General features: G+C 46.5%; 1 pseudogene; it reads left to right on the plus strand.

Moving 5' to 3' along the window:
* The first annotated feature begins 5,227 nt into the window (after positions 1–5,227).
* LOC129681991 (60S ribosomal protein L10-like) lies at positions 5,228–5,891 on the plus strand (annotated as a pseudogene).
* The last annotated feature ends 6,183 nt before the right edge of the window (positions 5,892–12,074 follow it).

Consider the following 12,074-nt stretch of genomic DNA (forward strand, 5'->3'; position numbering starts at 1 on the left):
GCCCTTCCCTTGCTCCTGGAGTTGAGCCAGTGTCATTAAGACTGCTATACAGAAGTCCAGTAAACTACAGACCTACACCTCAGTCCAAAGACCCAAGCCAGCCTGAGAACAAGCTTGTTCCCACCTGGGCATTACCCTGAAGCCCTTGAATACATTCCTGTTTCCCTGGTGCTTCAGGCCCTGCCTTTGATCAGTGCGTCAGGATGCTTCCACTTTAGGGGGATGCTATTAACCCCATTTCCTGATGGATCTGAGGAGAGACATAAAGTGTCCTCGAAATCTGGCTGGAAGGGCAGATGACACTGTGGATAAACTTGCGAACAGGTGACCTATCCAGAGGCTGGAATCTGTGCAGAGGCCAACGGGGAAGGAGGCTAAACAGGTGAGGGGTAGCTTGGTCTGTCCAGGGACAAGCTGGCTGCATTCTGGACAGGGTAGGGCTCTGGAGAGGTAGCAGAGCAAAGGTCAACCCCAGCCTTCATGTCAAATTCTATATCAACCTCCAGATGAAATAAAGATGGCTAGTTAAATGGGAACTTCATCTGGATCACAAATGATATTTTAGTATATCTTGGCAATCTTTGGGCTATACTGATATTTTAAATATTTGTTGCTGTTCAACTAGAGTTCAAATTGAATTTTTTTTTTTTTAAGAAACAGAATCATTTTTTCTTTTCTTTTTTTTCTGTAAGGATGGCCTTGAGTTCCTGGTTTCCTGCCTCCACATTCCGATACTGGAATTACAGACTTGAATCACCACCCTGTGGTTGCAGCGGCTAAACTGGCCACCCTGACCACCTCAATACACATTGAGTTCAGAGACAAGAGTCACAGGTTTGAGTCCCAGCTCTTACTTCAACATGATGGCCTTACCAACTCACTTCCCTACTCTCCTACTTAAAATATCCTCCTCCCTAAGTGTCAAGTGACTGTTTCCAAGTCAGTGAATAAGAGTCACAGATCCCTGGGATGTGCTGAGCTATCTAGATGGGAATACTAGTTTTCCTCACGAAAAAGACCATTTCCTCCTGAGTTGAACCACATTGTGTGTGTGTGTTTGTGTCACACTCTCAAGTTGATGTCATAGGACAACTTTCAAGAATCAGTTCTTGAGCTGGAGAGATGGCTCAGTGGTTGAGAGCACTGGATAATCTTCCAGAGGACCTAGATCCAATTCCAAGCACCGGAAGCCCACAACTGCCTGCATCTTCAGTTCCAAATGATCTGACTCTCACAGAAACATACATGCAGGCAAAACACCAGTGCACAAAATAGATAGATAGTAGATAGATAGACAGACAGACAAATAGTCCTTTCCTTCCATCATGTAGATCCCAGGAATTAAACCCAGGCTTGGTGGGAAATGTCTGTACCTACTGAGCCATCCCACCAGCCCATCTGGATGGTTTTCAAAAGGCTTCTTAACCTTGGGTAATGGAAAGGAAAAGGAAAGCTATGGCCAGACCCTGGACCATGATGGCTCCCAGAATGTGCTTGCTAGACCAATTATGTTGTGGTGCACCCACAACATAATTTTACAAAAAGAAATTAATTGGCTTGCCAAGTTTCTTTGGCTTTGTTTGTGTGTGTTTTTGTACTGAACTGAGAATACTTGGTTCTAATAATATAATTGAACTTTATTTCTCAATTCTTCATAGTTTTAAATGTGACGAAGTCCAAGATTAAGGGCCAGCAGATTCAGAGTCTGGTCAAGGCTGAGCTCTGACTTCAGAATGGTACCTATTAGTCATCTTTCTCACTTTTGTGACCAAATACCTTACAAAAGCAGTTCAAGGAAGAAAGGGTTTATTTTGGCTCATGGTTTCAAGAGATATAGTCCACTATGGCATAGCAATGGGAAATCCAGTTTTAGCTCGCTGTGGTGGCATGAATGAATATGGATATGGCCCCCACAGGCTCATCTATTTGAAGGCTTGATCCCCAGTTGGTGGAAGTGTTTGGGAAGAGTTAGGAGGCATGACCTTGTTGGAGCATGTGTGTCATTGGGGGTGGGCTCTGAGGTTTCAAAAGCCCACACCATTCCCAGTTAGCTCTCCGCCTCATGGTTGTTGTCTCCATATGTAAGCTCTCGGCTACTGACCCAGCACCGTGCCTGCCTGACTGCCGCCATGCTTCCTGCTGTGGGGGTCACGAAATCTACCCCACTCTGGAATTGTGAGACCCAAACGAAATGCTCTCATTCATAAGTTGGTAGTACTGAGGACAATGAGAACCACGGTTGCCTAGCTCAAGAGGTTGCACAAGGGAATAAGTTTAGTAACTGGGTGAGAGATCACTCTTATGATATTTTTGGAAAGCATATGGCTGTTCTTGACCTTGCCTGAGAGTCTGCCTGTGGTTTGGACTAATTTCGTCGGCAAAGATGATTCTAAGACAACCTAGTATTGACTGTGTCATGTGATAATTAGGGATCATGCTCAGGCAGATCTACAAAGAAAAAGAGCAAAAAGAAAAAGGAAAGGAAAAAGATCTACAAAGGAAAAAGAGGGCAAAGAGAAATACAAAACGTACAGTTTGAGGAGGAAAGGAGCACAGGGGAATTTAATGCTGGAACCTTGGTTTGTGCTCAAAGAGACAAGAAAAAAAAATGGAATAAAGAAAGTGGTGCCTTCAGATCAAGACCCCACTCAGCTAATCCTGACACTGGTGAAAGGAAAAGGCCTCCTCTGTCTTGAAAAGCAACTGAAAAGGAAACCTTATGCAAATGTAAAACAAGGAGGGGCCAGACTCCTGCCCCAGCAGAGCAGAACTCTGCAATTTGGACCCTGTGGTTCTGGCTTCAGGGTCATGAAGGGTAGAGGAAAGGGGTTGTGGAATCTCCCTCTGAAGTTAAGAAAAGCCACATGTGTCAGAGGAGTCCCCTCAGGGAAGCCCTGAGAGACCAGCGTGTGAAGCTGTGATGGTGAAGCCTGGATTGTATTGGAGACCCAGGATGCTGGAGATGTCAGAGCCATGGAATAGCCGCCAAGGAGAACAGTGTGCTGGAGTGGGCAAAGATGGAAGGGCAGAGCCGTCTAAGTCCTTTGACATCAGAGGCAGAGCTACAGGATTAGGCCTCTGCTCTGCTGGGATTTGGTCTTGCTTTGGTCCAGTATTTCCTCACTATGCCCCTATTCCTCCCTTTTGGATATTTTGTGCCATTGTATGTTGGAAATACATAATTAATTTTTTTTTAATTTTACAGGTTGTCATAATCAAAAGATTCCCTTGAGTCTCAGAATTGGGCTTTTATCCTGTGTTGAGACTGTGAAAGACTATGGAGGACTTTTGAAATTGGACTAAGTGTATTTTTATTATGATTTGGCTGCAAACCTATGTGAACCAGGTAGTAAAATGTGGTTTGATTGAAAATGGCACCCATAGGCACATATATTTGAACTGTTTAGTAAGGATTAGGTGGTGTGGCCTTTGAAGGAGACATGCCACTGGGGATGCTCTTTGTAGTTTTGAAATCTCATACTTGACTTTCTGCATCTCTCTGCCTCATAGTTATTATATCAACATTTAAGCTTTCAGCTACTGCTTCTGTGTCATGCCTGCCTGCCTGCTGCTCTGCCTTCCACCATATTGGTCATGGAATCTAGAACTCTCTGGACTGTGAATCACAAATTAAATTCTTTCTTTTATAAGTTGCCTTGGTCATGGTGTTTTGACACAGCAATAAAAAAAGTAACTAATACACCCACTTTCTCCTTTCTATTCCTTTTGGGATCTCAGACCAAGAAATGATTCTGCTCATATTCAGGTGAGTTTTCCCTCCTCAGTTGCTCCCATCTAGAAACTCCCTCACAGGCATGCCTTATAGTTTTGTCTCTTAAGTGGTTTTAACTCGTGCTTGACAAGAATAATCATCAAAGTGTCCCCTGTCACGTCCTCACTTGGCAAGAGACTCAGAAGGCACTGACAATGTCCCTCGAGCTCTTTTCAAAGTGATGCCCATGGCATAATTCCCAATGTCTCCACATCCTTTTTCTCCCAGCATAATATTTTATTAATTATGTGGGCATTTCATACAATGTGCCCCTGTTACACTTGCTTCCCATGGCCCCCAGGTCTCTGCTCTCACCCTTGTGCCACCCCCTCCCCCAAAACACTGAGTCCAATTTGTGTTGTCCATATACTCACTGGACATGGTCAAACTACCAGTGACCAGCCCCCCCAAAGGAAACTGAGTCCTTCCCCACCCCCTTCCTGAAGCCTTTGGCTGCCTTTGTCACAATTTTTAAGGACTCTCTTCAATAGCTTTCTGCCTGGAATGTTTTTTACAGAGCAGAGCTTTATGAGTTTGAGGCTAGCCTCATTTATGTAGTGAAGTCCAGGACAACCAAGACTGCACAGTGAGACCCTATCTAAAATTTAAAAATGTAGAGATGAGATTGAGGAAGCTATCTGCCTTTGATGTTTGGCCTTCACACACATCACTCCCTGACACATACAAACACAAAACCAAATTCATGCTTTTGTGAGAACCAAGTTCATGGATGTATTGCCTAGAAATGGAAGATGAGCAAAATTAATCAGACATGGGAGCATATTGTATTAGTCGGTGCTCTCCAGAGGAACAGAACTTATAGAATGTGTAAATACATAATATATAATCTATACATTCTATAAAGTATAGAATGTATATATAGAAAGATTGGAGAAAGAGAAATATACAAAATATTTCAATTTATTAGATTTATAAGGATGGTTTACAGACTGTGGTTCAGCTATTCTAATGGTGGCTGTCTACCAATGGAAGGTCCAAAGTCCAGCAGTAGCTAAGTCCATGAGACTACATGTCTCAGCTGGTGTTCAATATATGTCAGAATTCGGAAGAATCAGGCTCTGATGCCAGTGAAGGAATCTACTTGCTAGTAAGAATGAGAGCAAGCTGGCAAAAAAGAGCAAGCTTCCTTCTTCCATGTGCTTTATATAAGCTGCCACTAGAAGGTATGGTTCAGAATAAAGGTAGATCGTCCCACACAAAAGATCAGAATTAAAGGTATATCTTTCCACCTCAAAGATCTGGAATAGAAGTGCATCTGCCCACTTTAAATGATGGTGGTGGTACATACCTTTAACCACAGAACTTAGGAGGCAAAGACAGGTGGATCTTTGAGTTTGAGGCCAGCCTGGTCTAGAGAGTGAGTTCTGGGGCAGCCAGGGCTACACAGAGAACCTACGCCACATAAAACCAAAAAGACCATTTTTTTTTTTTGGCATGCCACTGAATATCTTATTGTCCTCATGGGTCACCTGGTGTTACCAGTATTGTAAGAACAAGCCATACCCAAAGTCTCGCTTCTTCCAAGGTGTTCCTGATGCCAAGATCTTTATCTTTGACTCGGGACAAAAGAAGGCAAAAGTTGATGAATTTCACTTTGTGGCCACATGGTGTCAGATGAATATGAACAGCTTCTTATGAATATGAAGCCCTGTCCGAATTTGAAGCCCTGTCTTCTGAAAGCTGTCTGTATTTGTGCCAACAAATACATGGTAAAGAGTCGTGGCAAGGATGGTTTTCCTATTCAAGTGAGGCTCCACCATTTCCATGTCATCTGAATCAACAAGATGTTGTCCTGTACTGAGGCAAACAGGTATGTGTGGTGTCTTTGGAAAGCCATTGGGCGCAGTGGCCAGGGTCCACATTGGCCAGGTCACTGTGTGCATCTGCATCAAACTGCAGAAAAAGGAGCATGTGATCGAGGCTGTACAGGGCCAAGTGGAAGTTTCCTGGCTGTCAGAAGGAGTGGGGCTTCACCAGATTTAATTCAGATGAATTTGAAGACATGATCACTGAGAAGTCGCTACTTCCTGATGGCCGTGGTGTCAAATACATGTCCAACTTTGGTCCCCTGGACAAGCAGCAGGCCCTGCACTACTGAGGGTTTCCATAGTGCTCTCTCGTATCCTATCAAATCGTGTTCAGAAAAAAAAATCTCACATTCAATTCTCCTTGAAAAAAAAAAAAAGGAAGAAAAAGAGAAAAAAAGAAAAAAATCCCTCATTGATGTGCCCAGCCTTTTGAGTTTTAGTTAATTGCAAATGTAGTCAAGTTGACAATCAAGAATAACCATCACAAATACCTCCTATGTGATTGCTTTGGTAAGAACATTACTGACAGACAAAAACCATCCAAAGGACAGAAGTCCAAATAATGGGTACTTTTAGGGAGGCAGATGCTGACTGTGAAGGAACTGGAAATGTTCTGAATCTTCACTTGGGTTGTGGTGGTACGTAGATACATATATAGAAATCCATCAAGGAACAGCCTTTACCGTGTTCAAGTCATATCCAAGGGGAAAAAATGGAGTCTGTCTCTTAAGAGTAATGGGAAACCACAGCTGGGGTTTAAACAGTGACTTGACATAATTTGATATTCATTTATAAAAGGTCACTCAGCTGCATGGAAATGGAAATGGATGAGAGGTGAGAGCCGCACAGTTTCCCTGAAGACAGCCAAAGCACCCTGTTGGGAGATTATGATAAAAATGGGCAGAAATGGCTTTTCAAGGATATTTAGAAGAGGGTTGGAGAGATAGCTTGTTGAGTGCGGGTGCTTGCCACCAAACCTGATGGCTTAAGTTCATTTTTTGGAACTCACACGGTGGGAGGTTAGAAGCAATGAGCATATGCTGTTCTCTGGCCGCCACATATGCATTGTAGGACGTGTACATGAGTGCTCGCTTTGGCTCATGCTTGAGCACACACACACTCCCCACATTCATGTAAAAAAAAGGGGAAAAAAACAACAATTGGAAGGAAAAATGAAGAAGAGGTGATTTAAGAGGATAGGTGAGAGGGTTAATGGATGGAAGGAAGAATAGATGGAAGGATGGTGGGTGTATGGGTGTGTGGAGGGAAGGGTAGATAAGTCAATGGATGAGCGGATGGCTAGATGTATAGGTTTGTGGAAGGAAAGAAGAACGGAATGACAGAAGGATGAGTGTATGCGTCGGTTTGTGGGTACAAAGAAGGATGGATGGGTTTGTGGACAGAGGAATGTGTGGGACGGTGGGTGGGATGAAATGACACATTGGATTGATGGCAGAGGAATAGATGTGTAGGTGAGTGGGATTAGGAGTGAGTGAACAGATAGATAGAAGGGTACCCTCCAGTAACCAGACTCTCTACTCTGGCTTTTGGTGTCCAGAGAGTACAGATGAATCATAGCAGTCAGTGAATACACTGACTTTCCCCTGAGACATCTGTGTTTACACTTCCATCATTCCCCAGTGCCCCAAGGAGAAAAACTAGTTACTACAATGCCCACCAAGGAGCAGACACTTACAAATGGGCTGTCTTAATGAGATGAGAGGATCTCCCAATCCTCTGGGCATTTGTAAGAAGGTTCTGGTGATGCCCGAGTGAACAGGGGTGAGGCTATGGTAGAGAAACTTCCTAAACCATCCCCTGGGAAGCATGAGGTTGCTTGGTCCCCTCTATCATTTCCAATAGCAAAATCCCATCATGTTGGTCTCCTCCAGTACGTTAACCATTGCCATCCTCGCTGAGATACTCTCATACAGCTCTTGAGCTGTTATTAGTAAACTAAGTTCATTTAGGCCAAAGATGTGGGCTTGCAGCTCCTTCCTGGTAGGAGGGAAGAACTTTCACCCCCTTAGGACCCCAAGCACCCTTCGGTGATGGCTAATCTTCCAGTCCTTTGGATGCCAGCTAAGCCACGTGGCCCGCATCCCACTTCTAGCCAGTTAGCCCCTATGATCTATTCCTGTTACTTCATAGCAGCAGGTCAAGGGAAGACAGGGAGGGCAAAGGTTTGGTAGTGCAGATACAGCAACTGTTTGCGGAGGCAGAAAGGTCTGAACTCCTAAGTGGGGATGCCTGAGATGATCCAGACATGACGCTGCCTCCAGGTGCCCCAAAGTCCAATTCACATGCATTTCCTAGACTTTGCAACTGGCTAATCTCTCTCCCTGTGGGAGTCTGACAGCTCAGCCTCCAGAGCTTTGCTCTCGCCTCCCCAGGCTGGCTGAGTTTGTGCTATTTGGATAAACAACATTCCCCTCTTGGGATGCCAGCAACAGACTTATTTACCTGGTGGTAACCGAGCAATTCCTTCCCAGCCTACCCCCACCCGAGGTGCCAGGATACAAGGGGAGCTGAGGCTTTGTAATACTCAGGGGGTGGAAGCCCTGGCTCTTGGGGGTGGTCAAAATTCTCACACCAGCTATGGAGATCAAGGGATGGGTACCACAAAGTCACCGTGCCCCAGACCTGTGATTTCATGCAGTAATTCAATATCTTACACACGAGTAAAGGAGTCATAGTATTTCCCCAGCCCCCGGCCATGAACAGACTCTTTATACTTTTAAACCCTGGGTGTTTTGAATTCTCCCAACCCTTTGCAAAAGTCAGGAGTCTCTTAGTGACTCTTTCTCCCTTAGGCTTTCTCTCTCTCTCTCTCTCTCTCTCTCTCTCTCTCTCTGTGTGTGTGTGTGTGTGTGTGTGTGGCGGGAGGAGGAGGTAGTGTGTGAGATCATCCAGTCCAGGCCTCCAAGGGGCAATACAGTTAGAAAAGAAAGAAAAACCAGGGGTGGTGTTCAGCTTAGGAATTTTGCAGTCACTGGCTGAACCACCCCTGTCTACAGCTGCTGTGAGAGTCTGGGGCAGGGTACAGTGGTGCCAGCTGTTGGAGACAAATTATACTATGAAACTCAGCCTTGAGTCATATTCCAGCACAGGGAAAATGTGCAAAAGTTAGACGCCGTCTTTGGGGGAGGGGTGTGTGTGAGCCAAAAAACACCATCTTGGTTTTGTCTTGTAAGATGTTGAACTTGCAGAAAGTGGAGCAGACGGAGGAAGGGGGTGGGGAGGACAGGAAGGGGAGCAGATCTGTCTCCAGCCTGTCACACACCCTCCATCGCGTCTAATAACAACACCCAGCATTTAATCAGCCCCTTTGTGGAAACAGGCTACGCCACACTCGTTAATTACTTAATCCACACAGCCCCCCTGGGAGGAGGAGCCATGTTATTATCCCCACTGCAACCTGGAGGGAAACTGAGGCCAGAATGAGGATTTGGCACAGACCTCAGAGAGCACAGCTAGACAGCTGGACCAGGACCAGTCTACAGCTTGTCGTTGGTTCTGGTGTCCTCATTTCATCTTCTTCATCTTGTCCCACTCAAGATGACTAGTCAAGCCTTGTTGACTATCTCCTGTGACACCTGGCTGAGCCAGACCAGAAGGTACTATAAGGAAAAGCCAAGCATGGTAAGGGAGTCACACAGGGACAGGTCCCAGAGAGTATGGGTTCATAGCCAGCCACCCTACATCACTGCTCTTTGCCAAGGTTCCCCCCCCCAAAAAAAAATGCTGGGGGGGGATGGCTCATTTGGCAAAGTGCTTGCTTAGCAGGGATTTTAGATCCCTAGTACTCATGTAAAAAGCAGGACACAAGCCTGGTATGGTGGCACATGTCTCCTTCCCCATGTGCTTGGGAACAGAGGCAGGTGGATCTCTGTGACTTCGATGCCAACTTGGTCTGCAAAGTGAGTTCCAGGGAAGCCAGGACTAAATAGAGAGACCCTTTCTGGAAAGAAAAACAACAACAACAACAAAACAAACAAACAAACAACAACAACAACAAAAATGCTGGACACAACCTGTAATACCAGTGTCAGGAAGAGAGAAGACAAGAGGATCCCAGTCTAGCCAATCAGTAAGTTAGAGAGTTCCCAGCCCAGTGAGAGAGGAGGACATTCAGCATCAACTTCTGGCACACACAACACACACACACACACACACACACACACACACACACACAGAAGGGAACTCCAGAGATCCTGTGGATGACCACTGAAGGCCTCAAGGAGAAAGACTTAGGTCAGCCTACCAGCCAAATGAGACATGGACAGGAGGCAAGGAAGGATAAGGAGTTAGAGGAAGGAAGTCGTAAATTCCTTCCAGGTGTTCAAAAACAGTTGCAAAAATAATGCCTGCAGCTTCTACCCATGTTTCCTTGTTTCTCACTCACGTGTTTAAATCCTAAATAACTAACCAACATCTTTTGTCTGCTTTGGGGTTGGCGATTGCATCCAAGATCTCATGTATGTTGAGCATACGAAACATTTCCTGGAGCCTGTCTTTTTATGATCACAATTTAATGATCAGAATTAAAAACATTCTTTTCCCCTTACCTTTGCCTTTCCACTTTCCCCCAGTTTCACAATGACAGTTTCCCAAACTTTCCCATACATACAGATCCCTTGAGGCTTTTGTAATCAGGCAAAGATCTTGGGTCTGAGGTTCAGAATTTCTAGCAAGCTTCCCTGTGGAGTGTCCATGTCACCTACACAGCAGTCCAAAGGCTGTGTTAGCAGCCGAGAATGGACCCTTTAATCCTGTTGTGGAATGCCCTACATGGGAATCGCTGAAGCAGCTGACCAAGAATAGGACATCACCTTGAGGATACCTAGTAATATCACCTCCCACATTATAGACGGTCAGAAACGGTTTGGTGAGGGCTTCATGAATGGGAAGAATGGTGTGTGTGTGTGTGTGTGTGTGTGTGTGTGTGTGTGCGCGCGCGCGCGCACGCAGGGAACTTGTGTGGGTTCATGTGCCGGACAGCGAAAGGGTGGACTGTAGTAGACTGTCTTGGGGTGGCCACATAGCCCTGTTCTCTCCATTGGGAACGTCTGTGAGTAAGGAAGAGGGCTGCTACTGCCTGACAATAACTGATCCACCACGGTTCACAGGACCAATACAGTTCTTTCTTCCAGGAGTCTGGAACTTCGAAGCAAAAGATATTATCTTTGGCTGAGTGGTTTGAATGAATCATGACAATCTAGAGATAAGGTCCCTGAATAGTCGCCAGGGCCTCCCCTGATCCCGGTATTTCCTGAGACATCAGGAGCTCCTCTTCTTGAATTCTTTGAGGTGCCCGGCATCTGTTCCCACTTCCCATTTTCTTTACCTAAGCCAGAGCTTGTCTTTGAAACAACCACATATGATACCAAACCACCTGGGGAGGGGCAGAGCTACAGCAACAAAGACAAGCCTGTCCTGGATTCAGGGTTTCACTTTCAGCCAGATGTCCACCTGTGGCCTCCATGCCTACAGAACAAGGGTCAAGAGTCCTGATTTCCCAGGATAATGACTGGGCCCCGGAAACATTTTATAGGCTTTTCTCTTACTCTCATTTTTGACCTCTCATGTCTTTCTGCTGGACTTTTGAGACCTGGCTGGTTGCATCATCATGACCTCTACCTCCATTACTACTCATGACCCTCTAGTGCAGCTGCAGCTCTCAGCTTAGCCCCCATGTGAATGCATCGGCCTCCCTCAGTGACCCAAGATCCTTAAGGGCAGGCCTGCACTGCCACCCCCTCCCCAGACGCAACCCAGCACACCAGTATAGCTTTGCCCCTGCTAAAAAGCAGCTTTCAGGAAGGCGTGTTGAGCGACTTGCGCGTGAATGAATGGGCGTGTGCGAAGGAGACCAGGAGGGGCGATTTTCTTCATTTACCAGAAAATCAAGATTGATTAAACTCCCCTTTGACTGTCAGGCAAGACTCTGGGTGTTGAGGAGGGTGGGAGTGCGGGAAGAGGAGAGGACATAGATAAAGATGCGTCCCAACTCCTCAAGACACAGCTAGGTCCCCTGAAGGAGATGGAACCTATCTCTCTCCTTTTCTCTCCCCCAAACGAACCAGTTCTCTAGTGATCCTCTCCCACGCTAAACCCTGTCACGCGGGGCCTGAAGGAGGGGGAACCTAAGCAGCCCCTATGCCCCTGTGCAGCGCCAGCGGTTCAATCCCTCCCGTCTGCCCACGGAGCCCCAGTGGAGGCCTCAGCCCCGCGCCCACCGCCCCCACGCACAGGGAGCCGGGCTCCTGCAAGGGCTCCGCCAGCTCCGGCCTGCGCGCCTCTTCCCTCCCTGGCGCTAGGGGGCGCTGCCGCCCCACGGCCGTCGCCATGGTCACCGCTGGCGGCGGAGTGGGGTTTACGTAAAGGACGCAGCGTCCCCCGGGGGGCGGAGGCGGCCTTCGCGCCGGCGCCGGCGCCCTGCGGAAGCAACGTTAGTGAATAGGGGCCTTGGG

This window comes from Psammomys obesus, unplaced genomic scaffold (assembly GCF_907164565.1).
Source record: "Psammomys obesus unplaced genomic scaffold, mPsaObe1.curated_primary_1811, whole genome shotgun sequence".
Classification (NCBI taxonomy): Eukaryota; Metazoa; Chordata; class Mammalia; order Rodentia; family Muridae; genus Psammomys; species Psammomys obesus.